We start from the raw sequence: 13,308 nt of genomic DNA on the forward strand, positions 1-13,308 counted from the left end.
GAAAAACACCTCAAATGAAAAGTCGTAAGGCTCCAAATGTCAAAGATGCTATCTACAAGAACAATGAGGAAATTCATGGTTTATATCCTGGCCAACATGGTCCATAAGAGGCTACAGGGAAATGCGTCATAGGGCGAGCTGAATAAAGCTTATCTGTACTTTTACCTAAAGCCTAGAATGTAATTCTTGTTAACACTGTGGGGAAGGTGTCACAGGGAAGGTTTCTCTGATTTTCCCCTGACCTTCTCCCCTGAAGCAGGCCCTAAAAGAATTCTCTGACCTTCCTACAAAATAAGCTCGTAAGACCCTATTTCCAGGACCTCCTTCCTACGCCCATAAGAGAAGACTGAAGATGCAGAGATGCCAAGAAGCTGAGAATAAACAGGCCTTGTTCAGTTCTCTCCAGTTTGTTACCATTAGATCATACCCGCTTTTGTCCAATCACACTATATGATAGTCCACTTTTCACGAACCTAAGCATAAAAATACAGTTTTTTGTTTCTTTGGGTCTTCATTTCCTTATTAAGTCTCTCATATGATGTAAAACTTATTAAATATATTTGTATGTTTTTCTCTTGTATTATATTTTGTTACAGAGGTCTCTGCCACAAACCTAGGGTGATGCTAGATAAAGATGTTAATTTTCTCCCTACAGTGATTTTAGAGATTAGGACATGAGAGGCTTGGTGGCTTCCTTCTCACTGTGTCCTGGATCTCTCACTCTGGGGGAACTCTGCTGCCATGTCAAGAGGACATTCAAGCAGCCCTCTGGAGAGTTCCCATTGTGAGGAGCTGAGGCTTCCTGCCAACAACCAACACCAACTTGCCAGGAGAGGAGATGAGAAGAAGACAAGGGAAGCAGGGAGAAAGGAAGGAGGTGATGAGTGGAGAACACTGAAGAAGGCTTTGTGCAAAGTTGTAGCTGTCAGATTTGGAATCCCAGGTTGTCTTTTAGAAGCCTCAAGGCATCCAAGGCCTCAAACTCTTTTTTTTTTTTTTTTAAAGAGACGTGGTCTCGCCATGTTGCCCAGGCTGGAGTGCAGTGGCTATTCACAGGCGTGATCCCTCTACTGATCAGCACAGGCGTGTTGACCTGCTCCATTTCCGACCTGCGCCGGTTCACCCCTCCTTAGGCAACCTGGTGGTCCCCCGCTCCTGGGAGGTCACCATATTGATGGCAAACTTAGTGCAGACACGCGATCAGCATAGCACACTACAACCCAGAACTCCTGGGCTCAAGCCATCCTCCCACTTCAGCCTCCCGGGTAGCTGGGACTACAGGCATGCACCACCGCGCCCAGCTCAGACTTTTTAAAAAAGTTTAATTGCCGGGCACGGTGGCTCATGCCTATAATCCCAGCACTTTGGGAGGCTGAGGCAGTCGGATCACGAGGTCAAGAGATTAAGACCATCCTGGCCAACATTGGTGAAACTCTGTCTCTACTAAAACTACAAAAATTAGCTGAGTGTGGTGGCATGTGCCTGTAGTCCCAGCTACTCGGGAGGTTGAGGCAGGAGAATTGTTTGAACTCCGGAGGCGGAGATTGCAGTGAGCCAAGATCACACCACTGCACTCCAGCCTGGCAACAGAGCGAGACACCATCTCAAAAAAATATATGTATATTTGTTTTTATTTCATTAGGTTTTGGGAAACAGGTGGTGTTTGGTTACATGAATAAGTTCATCGGTAGTCATTTCTGAGACGCTGGTGCGCTCATCATTCAAGCAGTATACACTGTGCCCAATGTGTAGTCTTTATCCCTCACCCTCTTCTTACTCTTTTTCCGAGTTCCCAAAGCCCGTTGTATCATTCTTATGCCTTTGCATCCTCATAGCTTAGCTCCCACTTGTGAGTGACAACATACAATGTTTGGTTTTCCATTCCTGAGTTACTTCACTTAGAATAATGGTCTCCAACTCCATCCAGGTTGCTGCAAATTCCACTATTTCATTCTTTTGTATGGCTGAGTAGTCCATGGTATATTTATTTACCAACATTTCTTTTTTTTTTAATTAAATTAAATTTATTTTATTTTATTTTTTACAGAGATGGGGTCTGGCTATGTTGCCTAGGCTGGAGTGCAGTGGCTATTCACAGGCACCATCCCACTACTGATCAGCACGGGAGTTTTGACCTGCTCCATTTCCGACCTGGGCCGGTTCACCCCTCCTCAGGCAACCTGGTGGTACCCTGCTCCCGAGAGGTCACCATATTGATGCCGAACTTAGTGCAGACACCCGATCAGCATAGCGCACTACAGCTCAGAACTCCTGGACTCAAGCGATCCTCCAGCCTCAGCCTCCCAAGTAGCTGGGATTACAGGTGCCTGCCACCACAACCAGCTAATTTTTTTGTATTTTTTTAGTAGAGACGGGGTTTCACCATGTTGGCCAGGATGGTCTCAATCTCCTGGCCTCATGATCCATCCATCTGCCTCGCCCTCCCAAAGTGCTGGGATTACAGGCATGAGCCACCGCACCCAGCCATCATGTCTTAAAAATTAACAAAAAGAAAATTAGCTGGGCATGGTGGCGCGTGCCTGTAATCCCAGCTACTCAGGAGGCTGAGGCAGGAGAATTGCCTGAACCCAGGAGGCGGAGGTTGCGGTGAGCCGAGATCGCGCCATTGCACTCCAGCCTGGGTAACGAGCGAAACTCCGTCTCAAAAAAAAAAAAAAAAAAAAAAGATTGGCTGGGCAAGGTGGCTCAGGCCTCTAATTAGCTGGGCGTGGTGGCAGGCACCTGTATTCCCAACTACTCAGGAGGCTGAGGCAGAGAATTGCTCGAACCCCGGAGGCGGAGGTTGCAGTGAGCCAAGATGGCACCACTGCATTCCAGCCTGAGCGACAGAGTGAGATTCTGTCTCAAAAAAATAAAAAGGGGACCGGGCACGGTGGCTCACACCTGTAATCCCAGCGCTTTGGGAAGCCAAGGTGGATCACAAGGTCAAGAGATTGAGACCATCTTGGCCAACATGGTGAAACCCCATCTCTACTAAAAATGCAAAAAATTAGCCAGGCTGGTGGCACCCGCCTGTAATCCCAGCCACTCGGGAGGCTGAGGCAGGAGAACCACTTGAACCCAGGAGGCAGAGGTTGCAGTGAGCTGAGATTGCACCTGGGTGACAGAGTGAGACTCCATCTCAAAAAAAAAAAAAAATTAACAAGGCCGAGTGAGGTGGCTCACACCTGTAATCCCAGCACTTTGGGAGGCTGAGGTGGGCAGATCACCTGAGGTCAGGAGTTTGAGATCAGTCTGACCAACATGGAGAAACACCGTCTCTATGAAATATATAAAATTAGCCGGTATGGTGGGACATGCTTGTAATCCCAGCTACTCGGGAGGCTGAGGCAGGAGAATGGCTTGAACCTGGGAGGTGGAGGTTGCAGTGAGCCGAGATTGCACCATTGCACCCCAGCCTAGGTATCAAGAGTGAAATTCCGTCTCAAATAAATAAATAATGACAAAAAACAAGCTCTAGTCTCTCTTTCTGGACAGCTGTTTTCATCACGTTGAGCCTCTGGCACTGCTTCCCTTGGCCTGTGCCCTCAAACCTACTGTCAGTCAGGATCTGGGCAGGAAACGAACCACTTCTCCAATTTTTTTTTTTTTTTTTGAGTGTCACTCTGTCTCACTCAGGCTAGAGTGCAGTCAGTGGTGCGATGTCGGCTCATTGCAGCTTCTGCCCCCGGGGTTCAAGCATTTCTCCTGCCTCAGCCACCCAAGTGGCTAGGATTACAGGTGCCCATCATCATGCCTGGCTAATTTTTTTTTTTTTTGTATTTTTAGTAGAGATGGGGTTTCACTATGTTGGCCAGGCTGGTCTTGAACCTGTGGGCCCAAATGATCCTCACATCTCTGGCTCCCAAAGTGCTGGTATCATGGACATGAGCCACTGTGCCCAGCCTGGTTTTAATTTTTTTTTTTTTTGAGACAGAGTCTCACACTGTTGCCCAAGCTGGAGTGTAGTGGCATAATCTTGTCTCACTGCAACCTCTGCCTCCCGGGTTCAATCGATTCTCCTGCCTCAGCCTCCCGAGTAGCTGGGATTACAGGCGCCCGTCACCACCTCTGGCTAATTTTTTGTTTTTTTTAGTAGAGATGGGGATTCACCATGTTGGCTGGTCTTGAACTCCCGACCTCATGGTCCACCAGCCTCGGCCTCCCAAAGTGCTGGGATTACAGGCATGAGCCACCATGCCTGGCTTTGGTTTTAATTTTTTAAACAGCTTCATTGACATATAATAGATGTCATTTAAAGTATACAGGCTGGGCACTGGCTCACACCTGTAATCCCAATATTTTGGGAGGCCTAAGTGGGCGGATCATGAGGTAGGGAGTTTGAGACCAGCCTGACCAACATGGTGAAACCATGTTTCTACTAAAAATACAAAAAATTAGCCAGGCATGGTGTCGCGTGCTTGTAATCCCAGCTACCAAGGAGGCTGGGGCAGGAGAATTGCTTGAACCTGGGAGGTGGAGGTTGCAATGAGCCAAGATCATGCCATTGCACTCCAGCCTGGGCGACAGAGTGAGCCTCCATCTCGAAAAAATAAATAAATAAATAAAAAGTATACAATGTAAGTTTTTGCATCTGTATATTCCAATCGAACCACCACCACATTCAAGACAGTGGACATATCCGTCACACTCCAGATATTCTCTATGTGCCCTTCTGTAATCCTTTCTGCTGCTCCTTATTGCCCTTCTCTTTTCCTGGGGAATTACCCTTCTGTTTCGTGTCACTATAGATTATTTTATATTGGCGGGGCGCAGTGGCTCACGCCTGTAATCCCAGCACTTTGGGAAGCCAAGGCAGGCAGATCACGAGGTCAGGAGCTCAAGACCAGCCTGGCCAACATGGTGAAATCCCCTCTCTACTAAAAATACAAAAACTGGCCAGATGCAGTGGCTCACACCTGTAATCCCAGCACTTAGGGAGGCCCAGGAGGGTTGAGCACCTGAGATCGGGCATTCTAGACCAGCCTGACCAAAAGGAAGAAACTCTGGCTCCACTAAAAATACAAAATTCACCGGGCGTGGTGGTGCATGCCTATAATCCCAGTTACTCCGGAGGCTGAGGCAGGAGAATCACTTGAACCTGGGAGGCAGAGCTTGCGGTGAGCTGAGATCGTGCCATTGCACTTGAGCCTGGACAACTAGAGAGAAATTCTGTCTCAAAACAGAAAAACAAATAAAACACACACACACGCACACACACACACACATTAGCCGGGTGTGGTGGACTGCATCTGTAATCCCAGCTACTCGGGAGGCTGAGGCAGGAGCTTCATTTGAACCCAGGAGGTGGAGGTTGCAGTGAGCCGAGATTGCGCCACTGCACTCCAACCTGGGCGACAAAGCAAGACTTCATCTTCAAAAAATAAAAAAAGTTAGTTTATATTTTCTGAAATTCTACATAAATGGAATAGTACAGATTATATTTGTTGTACTTGTCTGTCTTCTTTCATTTCAGCATAATTATTCTGAGATTTGTGCACATTGTTGTACGCATCAGTAGTCATTGCTTTTTGCTGCTGAGTAGCACTCCAGTGTATGGCTATACCAGAATTTATTTATATATTCATATGTTGATAGAATTCGTGTTGTTTCCAGTTTGTGGCTATTACAAATAAAGTTGCTATGAACATTTGTGTACATATCTTTGTACGAACATGTGCTTTTATTTCTCTTTGGCAAATACGCAGGGGTAAAATAGTTTTATAGTTTTAGGTTTATATTTAGGTATCTGATCCATTTTGAGCTGAGTTTTGCATATGATATGAGGTATGGACTGAAATTCCTTTTCTGCATCTGAATATTGAATTGTTACTGAATGATTTTTTGAAAAGACTACCTTTCTCCCACAAAACTGCCTTTGTACCTTTGTCAAAAATTAACTTTACAAATCTAAGTCTGGAGTCTTTCCCATTTCATTGATTAGTTTAGCTACATTACATCACTACCATTCTGTTCCATTATATATAACTTTATAGGTTTTTAGATTAGGTAGTTAAACCCCACCCCACAACTTTGTGGGGTTTTTTTGTTTGTTTTGTTTTGAGACTCATGCTGCCACCCAGGCTGGAGTGCAGTGGTGTGATCTTGGCTCAGTGCAGCCTCCGCTTCCTGGGTTCAAGCAATTCTCATGCCTCAGCCTCCCGAGTAGGTGGGATTACCAGCATATGCCCCCACACCCACCTCATTTTTGTATTTTTAATAGAGACAAGGTTTTGCTATGTTGGCTAGGCTGGTCTTGAACTCCTGACCTCAAGTGATCTGCCTGCCTCAGCCTACCAAAGTTCTGGGATGACAGGCACGAGCCACTGTGCCCAGCTGGTTCATATTCTTCAGGTTGTTTTGTCTACTTTAAGTTTTGGTTTTGGTGAGCCAAGATCATGCCACTGCACTCCAGCCAGGGCATGCACTCCATCCAGGGCAACAAGAGTGAAACTCCATCTCAAAAAAAAAAAAAGTTTTTTTTTTCCCTCTCGTATGAACTTTAGAAGCAACCTGTCAATTTTTCCTGTAGAACTTTTTTTTTTTTTTTGAGATGGAGTCTTGCTCTGTCACCAGGCTGGAGTGCAATGGCGTGATCTCAGCTCACTGCAACCTCTGCCTCCCAGGTTCAAGCAATTCTCCTGCCTCAGCCTACTGAGTAGCTGTGATTACAGGCATGTGTCACCACACTTGGCTAATTTTGTATTTTTATTTTTATTTTTATTTTTATTAAGACAGGGTTTCACCATGTTGGTCAGGCTGGTCTTGAACTCCCGACCTCAGGTGATCCGCCCGCCTTGGCCTCCAAAGTGCTTGGATTACAGGCGTGAGCCACCACACCCGGCCCTAGTTTTGTATTTTTAGTAGAGATGGGGTTTCTTCATGTTGGTCAGGCTGTTCTCAAACTGCCAACCTGGTGATCCGCCTGCCTCAGCCTTTCAAAGTGCTGCAATTACAGGTGTGAGCCACAGCGCCCAGCCCAAAACTTTTTTTTTTTGAGATGGAGCCTCACTCTGTTGCTCAGGCTGGAATGCGGTGGTGTGATCTCGGCTCACCTCAGCCTCTGCCTCCCGGGTTCAAGGGATTCTCCTGCCTCAGCCTCCCAAGTAGCTAGGATTAACAGGCACCTGCCACCACATCAGGCTAATATTGTGTTTTTAGCAGAGACAAGGTTTCACCATGTTGGCCAGGCTGGTCTCAAACTCCTGACCTGAGGTGATCTGCCTGCCTCGGCCTCCCAAAGTGCTGGGATTACAGGCATGAGTCACTGTGCCCAGCCTCCAATCTTAATGTCTTTAAATTATTATTATTATTAATTTTCTTTATTGAACTCATGAGAATCTCCATTAAAATTTTGGGTCAAAGTGCTGGGAGTGTACATGCTTGCTTGTTTTCATTCTTAAGGGACAGAAAGCTGATCATAATACTAAAATGCATAATCTGGAGTGTTGAAATCCCAAAAGCTCAAAATCCCAAAATCATAATTCTAGAAAAAGTAAATTTAAAAAGTATTTAAAAGGTATTTATTTACATTTTTTTTTTAAAGATGGGGTTTCACCATGATGGCCAGACTGGTCTTGAACGCCTGACCTCAGGGGATCCACCCACCTCGGCCTCCCAAACTGCTAGGATTACAGGTGTGAGCCACCAAGCCCGGCCTTTATTTACATTTTTAAAAGGGAAAAATAATAAATGTAATACTATAACATACATATTTTTGCAAGCATAAATACTAATGTTGATCATATAACAGTTATAAGCAGATAAACCATATTTTTTTTTGAGACAGAGTTTTTCACATTTTAAAATCAGATCATTAGATTTATTTATTTATTTATTTTTATTTACTTTTTTTTGACACAGAGTTTTGCTCTCGTTGCCCAGGCCGGAGTGCAATGGCACGATCTCAGCTCACAGCAACCTCCACCTCCTGGGTTCAAATGATTCTCCTGCCTCAGCCTCCCGAGTAGCTGGGATTACAGGCATGTGCCACCATGCCTGGCTAATTGTGTATTTTTAGTAGAGACAGGGTTTCTCCATGTTGGTCAGGCTGTTCTGGAGCTCCCAACCTCTGGTGATCTGCCCAATTCAGTCTCCCAAAGTGCTGGGATTAAAGGTGTGAGCCTAAAAAAACAAAGATCACTTTTTGTTTTATTATTGGTGAAACAGGGTTAACAGCATCTTTCTAGTTCCAAACTCAGAGAAATGTTGGGAGAAAAATTAAATGAGGGTATGGAAGTGAGACAGCTGAATTTGTCAGCAAAAATCCAGTGGAAATTTATTTTCCTGATAAAATATTTGGGAAATGTATTCACCATAACTTTCCAATTTTGGATTTATAAAATTCTCCCTCCCCTTTTATCTTTAATGTGGTTCTCATCCTTGTCTCTGATTTTTTTTTTGAATTTTTTTTGTTAAAACTCTAAGTTACACTGGGCACGGTGGCTCACCGTGTAATCCCAGCACTTTGGGAGACTGAAGCGGGTGGATCACGAGGTCAAGAGATCGAGACCATCCTGGTCAACATGGTGAAACCCCGTCTCTACTAAAAATACAAAAAATTAGCTGGGCATGGTGGCCCGTGCCTGTAATCCCAGCTACTCCAGAGACTGAGGCAGGAGAATTGCCTGAACCCAGGAGGCGGAGGTTGCAGTGAGCCGAGATCGCGCCATTGCACTCCAGCCTGGGTAATAAGAGCGAAACTCCGTCTCAAAAAAAAAAAAAACTCTAAGTTACTTGAAAGCTTAATAAGTCTTCCTCTCTGGGGTTTGCAAATAATTGTAGGGTATTTCCCCAATGCAGCATCTCCAAATACAACCTTGAAAGCAGAAATGTGAAATAATGGGTATTTATAAGAGAAAATAGAAAGCCACTAGAGGGCATTGTACTCTTTGGATTGCAGTAAAGATTTCTGTGAAGAAATACTTTTTATTTTAAAGATTGTGCTTCATACAGTGAAGCCCTGAAAGTTGTTTATTCACCTGGTCAAATCATTCATTAGCTGAGTGGCCTTAATAAAATCTTTCAGTCTGTCTGGGTTTCAGCTTCCACATCTACAAAATGTATAGGGGAAGGAGGGGCATTTGGTTACAGAATTTTCAAGCCCCTTTCAGCTCTAAAATTCCTATTTTGCATTGGCTTAAAATCAGGAAAATGGGCAGATGAGGTGACTCACTCCTATAATCCCAGCACTTTGGGAGGCCGAGGTGGGCGGATCACCTGAGGTCAGGAGTGAAAGACCAGCCTGACCAACATGGAGAAACCCCATCTCTACTAAAAATACAAAATTAGTCAGGCGTGGTGGCGCGTTCCTGTAATCCCAGCTACTCAGGAGGCTGAGGCAGGAGAATTGCATGAACCTGGGAGGCACAGGTTGTAGTGAGCCAAGATCTTGCCAATGCACTCCAGCCTGGGCAACAAGAGCGAAACTCTGTCTCAAAAAAGAAAAAAGAAAAAAAAAATCAGGAAGACATCTGGAAAAACAGTAAGAATTACATATGCTTTATTTCAATCAACTTGGCTAGCTCATCAAAACTGTTTTCCTTATCTTACCCTCCTTTTTTTTTTTTTACTTTTTTTTTAAAAGATGGGGTTTCACAATGATGGCCAGGCTGGTCTTGAACTCCTGACCTCAGGTGATCCACCCACCTTGGCCTCCCAAAGTTCTAGGATTACATACCTACTTGTTTTTCATTTTTTAGAGACAGGTGTCTGAGTGTTATCCAGGCTGGACTCTCAAGCAATTCTCCCTGCCTCAGCCTCCCGAGTAACTAGGACTACAGACATGTCCCAGAAAATTGGCTCTCCTACTTCTATTTTTCCAGCTAATAAGTTTGGAGTCACTTAGTCACTCTAATATTCTTTATTAACAGCTTAAAATAACATGACACATGAACATTTTTAGAGCACTTTCCAAGTTTTACAAATCACCTTCTCCTTTGATCCTCACAATAGATCAGGTTTGTAAGTATTATCTCCAATGTACCTGTGAATAAACTAAGGCCTGGAAGAGTTCAGTGATTTGCCCACAGTCACACAGCAAGTAAGTTACGAGACCAGGTCTTCCAACTTCAAAGCCTGTACTCTTCATAACAATATTCCCAGGGACCGGGTGTGGTGGCTCACGCCTGTAACCTCAGCACTTTGGGAGGTTGAGGTGGGTGGATCACCTGAGGTCAAGATTTTGAGACCAGCCTGACCAAAATGGAGAAACCCTGTCTCTACTAACAAAACAAAATTAGCTGGGTGTGGTAGTGCATGCCTGTAATCCCAGCTACTTGGGAGGCTGAGGCAGGAGAATCACTTGAACCCGGGAGGCAAAGTTTGCGGTGAGCTGAAATTGTGCCATTGCACTCCAGCCTGGGCAACAAGAGCAAAACTCTGTCTCAATGAATAAATAAATAAATAAATAAATAAATAAATAAAAACAATATTCCCTGTCAGTGGAAGACAAAGTCTTGCAGGGCCTGAAGTATGCACATCTATGGTGGCTGTATCAGTTTTCTATCACTGCTATAACAAATTACTACATACTTTGTAGCTTTAGACAACACAGATTTCTCTTATAGCTCTGTAGTTAGAAGGTCCAGACAGGACTCACTGGCTAAAACTGAAGTGTCAAGACGGCTGTGCTCCTTTCTGGAGGCTCTGGGAAAAAATCCATTTCCTTGTCTTTTCCCGCTTTAGAGGCCGTCTGCATTCCTTGAGTTTTGGCTCCTTCCTCCATCTTCAAAACCAGCAACAACAGATAAGTCCTTCTTAGATTGCTTCACTCTGACCTCCTCTCTGTCACCTTCTTCCATTTTAAGGACTCTTGATTACACTGGGCTCACCCAGACGATCCAGGATAATCTCCCTATTTTAAGGCCAGCTGATTAGCAACCTTAATTCTATCTGTAACCTTAATTCCCCTTTGTTATATTACATAACATATTCACAGCTTTCGAGGATTAGGACACAAACATCTTTGGGAGGGGTGCTTATACCGTCTACCACGCTGGCCCGCTTTAAGAAAATAAAGAGTTAAAATTATAAAATTAAATATGCTCCAGCTGGGCGTGTTGGCTCACACCTGTAATCCCAGAATTTTGGGAGGCTGAGTTGGGAAGATCACTTGAGGACAGGAGTTGGGAAGATCATTTGAGGACAGCCCGGCCAGCATGGCGAAACCCCATCTCTACTAAAAAAAAATACAAAAATTAGCTAGACGTGGTGGCGAGCACCTGTAATCCCAGGTACTCAGGAGGCTGAGGCAGGAGAATTGCTTGAACCTGGGAGGTGGAGGCTGTAGTGAACTGAGATCATGCCACTGCACTCCAACCTGGGTGACAGAGCAGGACTCCATTAAAAAAAAAAATCCGAGTCACAGCACCAAAATAAATAAATAAATAAAAGCCAGGCACAATGGCTCACACCTGTAATCCCAGCACTTTAGAAGGCCAAGGCGGGTGGATCACCTGAGGTTGTGAGTTCAAGACCAGCTGATCAACATGGAGAAACCCTTGTCTCTACTAAAAACACAAAAAGTTAGCCAGGTGTGGTGGCACATGCCTGTAATCCCATCTACTAAGGAGGCTGAGGCAGGAGAATCGCTTGAACCCGGGAGGCAGAGGTTGCAGTGAACTGGGATCACGCCATTGCACTCCTGCCTGGGCAACAAGAGTGAAACTCCATCTCAATAAATAAATAAATAAGATACGATTCTATGAACATACTGTTAGGGTCCCTCCCAGGAGCTTCATGAGATTCATGGAAAAGCTGCTTCTTCGTATTTATTTGGTTTTTTAAAGTCAGGTGAATTCATAAAAAATCAACCATTTTAAAGTGTACATTTCAATGGTATTTAGTATATTGACCATTCTATGACTTTTGGTAACCAAAACATGTGTGGGAATTTCTCCCCAGCAGTAACCAATCCATTCTGCAGTGGACACTAGCTGGGTGTCCTCTGATTCAACTCAACTGTCACACTTTCCACCTGGAGACAGCGTCCATCCCACAGGTGAGGGCTCAGTCCCACAAGCTTGGCCCTATTTCCAATGCCAATCATAGGCCCCAAGTAGTTTTACCTGTGCTTCTAACGAGCTATAAATCAAGATACCCACTAACCTCTCCTTGGGTTCAACTAATTTGCTAAAGTGGCTCCCAGAACTCAGAAAAACACTTTACTTACATTTACAGGTTTACTATAAAGGATATTACAAATGATACTGATGAACGCCAGATGAAGGAAATGCTGGCGGGGCACGGTGGCTCACGCCTGTAACCCCAGCACTTTGGGAGCCTGAGGCGGGTGGATCACGAGGCCAGGAGATCGAGACCCGCCTGGCTAACATGGTGAAAACCCATCTCTGTGAAAAATACAAAAATTAGGCCGGGCGTAGTGCTCATGCCTGTAATCCCAGCTCTTTGGAAGGCCAAGGCGGGCAGATCACCTGAGGTCAGGAGTTCAAGACTAGCCTGGCCAACATGGTGAAACCCTGTCTCTAAAAAAAAAAAAGAAAAAATATATATACAAAAATTAGCTGGGTGTGGTGGCGCGTGCCTGTAGTCCCAGCTACTCGGGAGGCTGAGGCAGGAGAATCGCTTAAACCCAGGAGATGCAGGTTGCAGTGAGCTGAGATTGCACCACTGCACTCCAGCCTGGAGACAGAGCGAGACTCCGTCTCAAAAAAGAAAACAATTTGGTAAGTGGGCCGGCGCGGTGGCTCATGCCTGTGATCCCAGCACTTTGGGTGGCTGAGGCCCGCAGATTAAAAGGTCAGGGGTTGGTCCTCTCTACTACACTCCCACTGGTGCCATGACAATTTACATATGCCATGGCAACCTCAGGAAGTTACCCTATGTGGTCCAAAAAAGGGAAGCATGAATAATCTACCCCTTGTTTAGCATATAATCAAGAAATAACCACAAAAATGGGCAACCAGCAGCCCTCAGGGCTCTGTCTATGGAGTAGCCATTCGTTTATTTCTTTACTTTTTTTCTTTTTTTTTTGAGACTTTCTTGCACTGTCGCCCAGGCTGGAGTGCAGTGGCATGATCTGGGCTCACTGCAACTTCCATCTCCTGGGTTCAAGAGATTCTCCTGCCTCAGCCTCCTGAGTAGCTGGGACTACAGGAGCATGCCACCACGCCCAGCTAATTTTTGTATTTTTAGTAGAGACGGGGTTTCACCATGTTGGGCCAGGATGGTCTCGATCTCTTGACCTCATGAGCCACCTGCCTTGGCCTCCAAAGTGCTGGGATTACAGGTATAAGCCACTGCGCCCTGCAACTTACCATATTTTAAGGTTTATCCACGTAGCATTTA

The sequence above is a fragment of the Aotus nancymaae genome, unplaced genomic scaffold (genome assembly GCF_030222135.1).
Source record: "Aotus nancymaae isolate 86718 unplaced genomic scaffold, 86718_ANA_hifiasm-v0.15.2.pri h1tg000007l, whole genome shotgun sequence".
In the NCBI taxonomy this organism is placed as follows: domain Eukaryota; kingdom Metazoa; phylum Chordata; class Mammalia; order Primates; family Aotidae; genus Aotus; species Aotus nancymaae.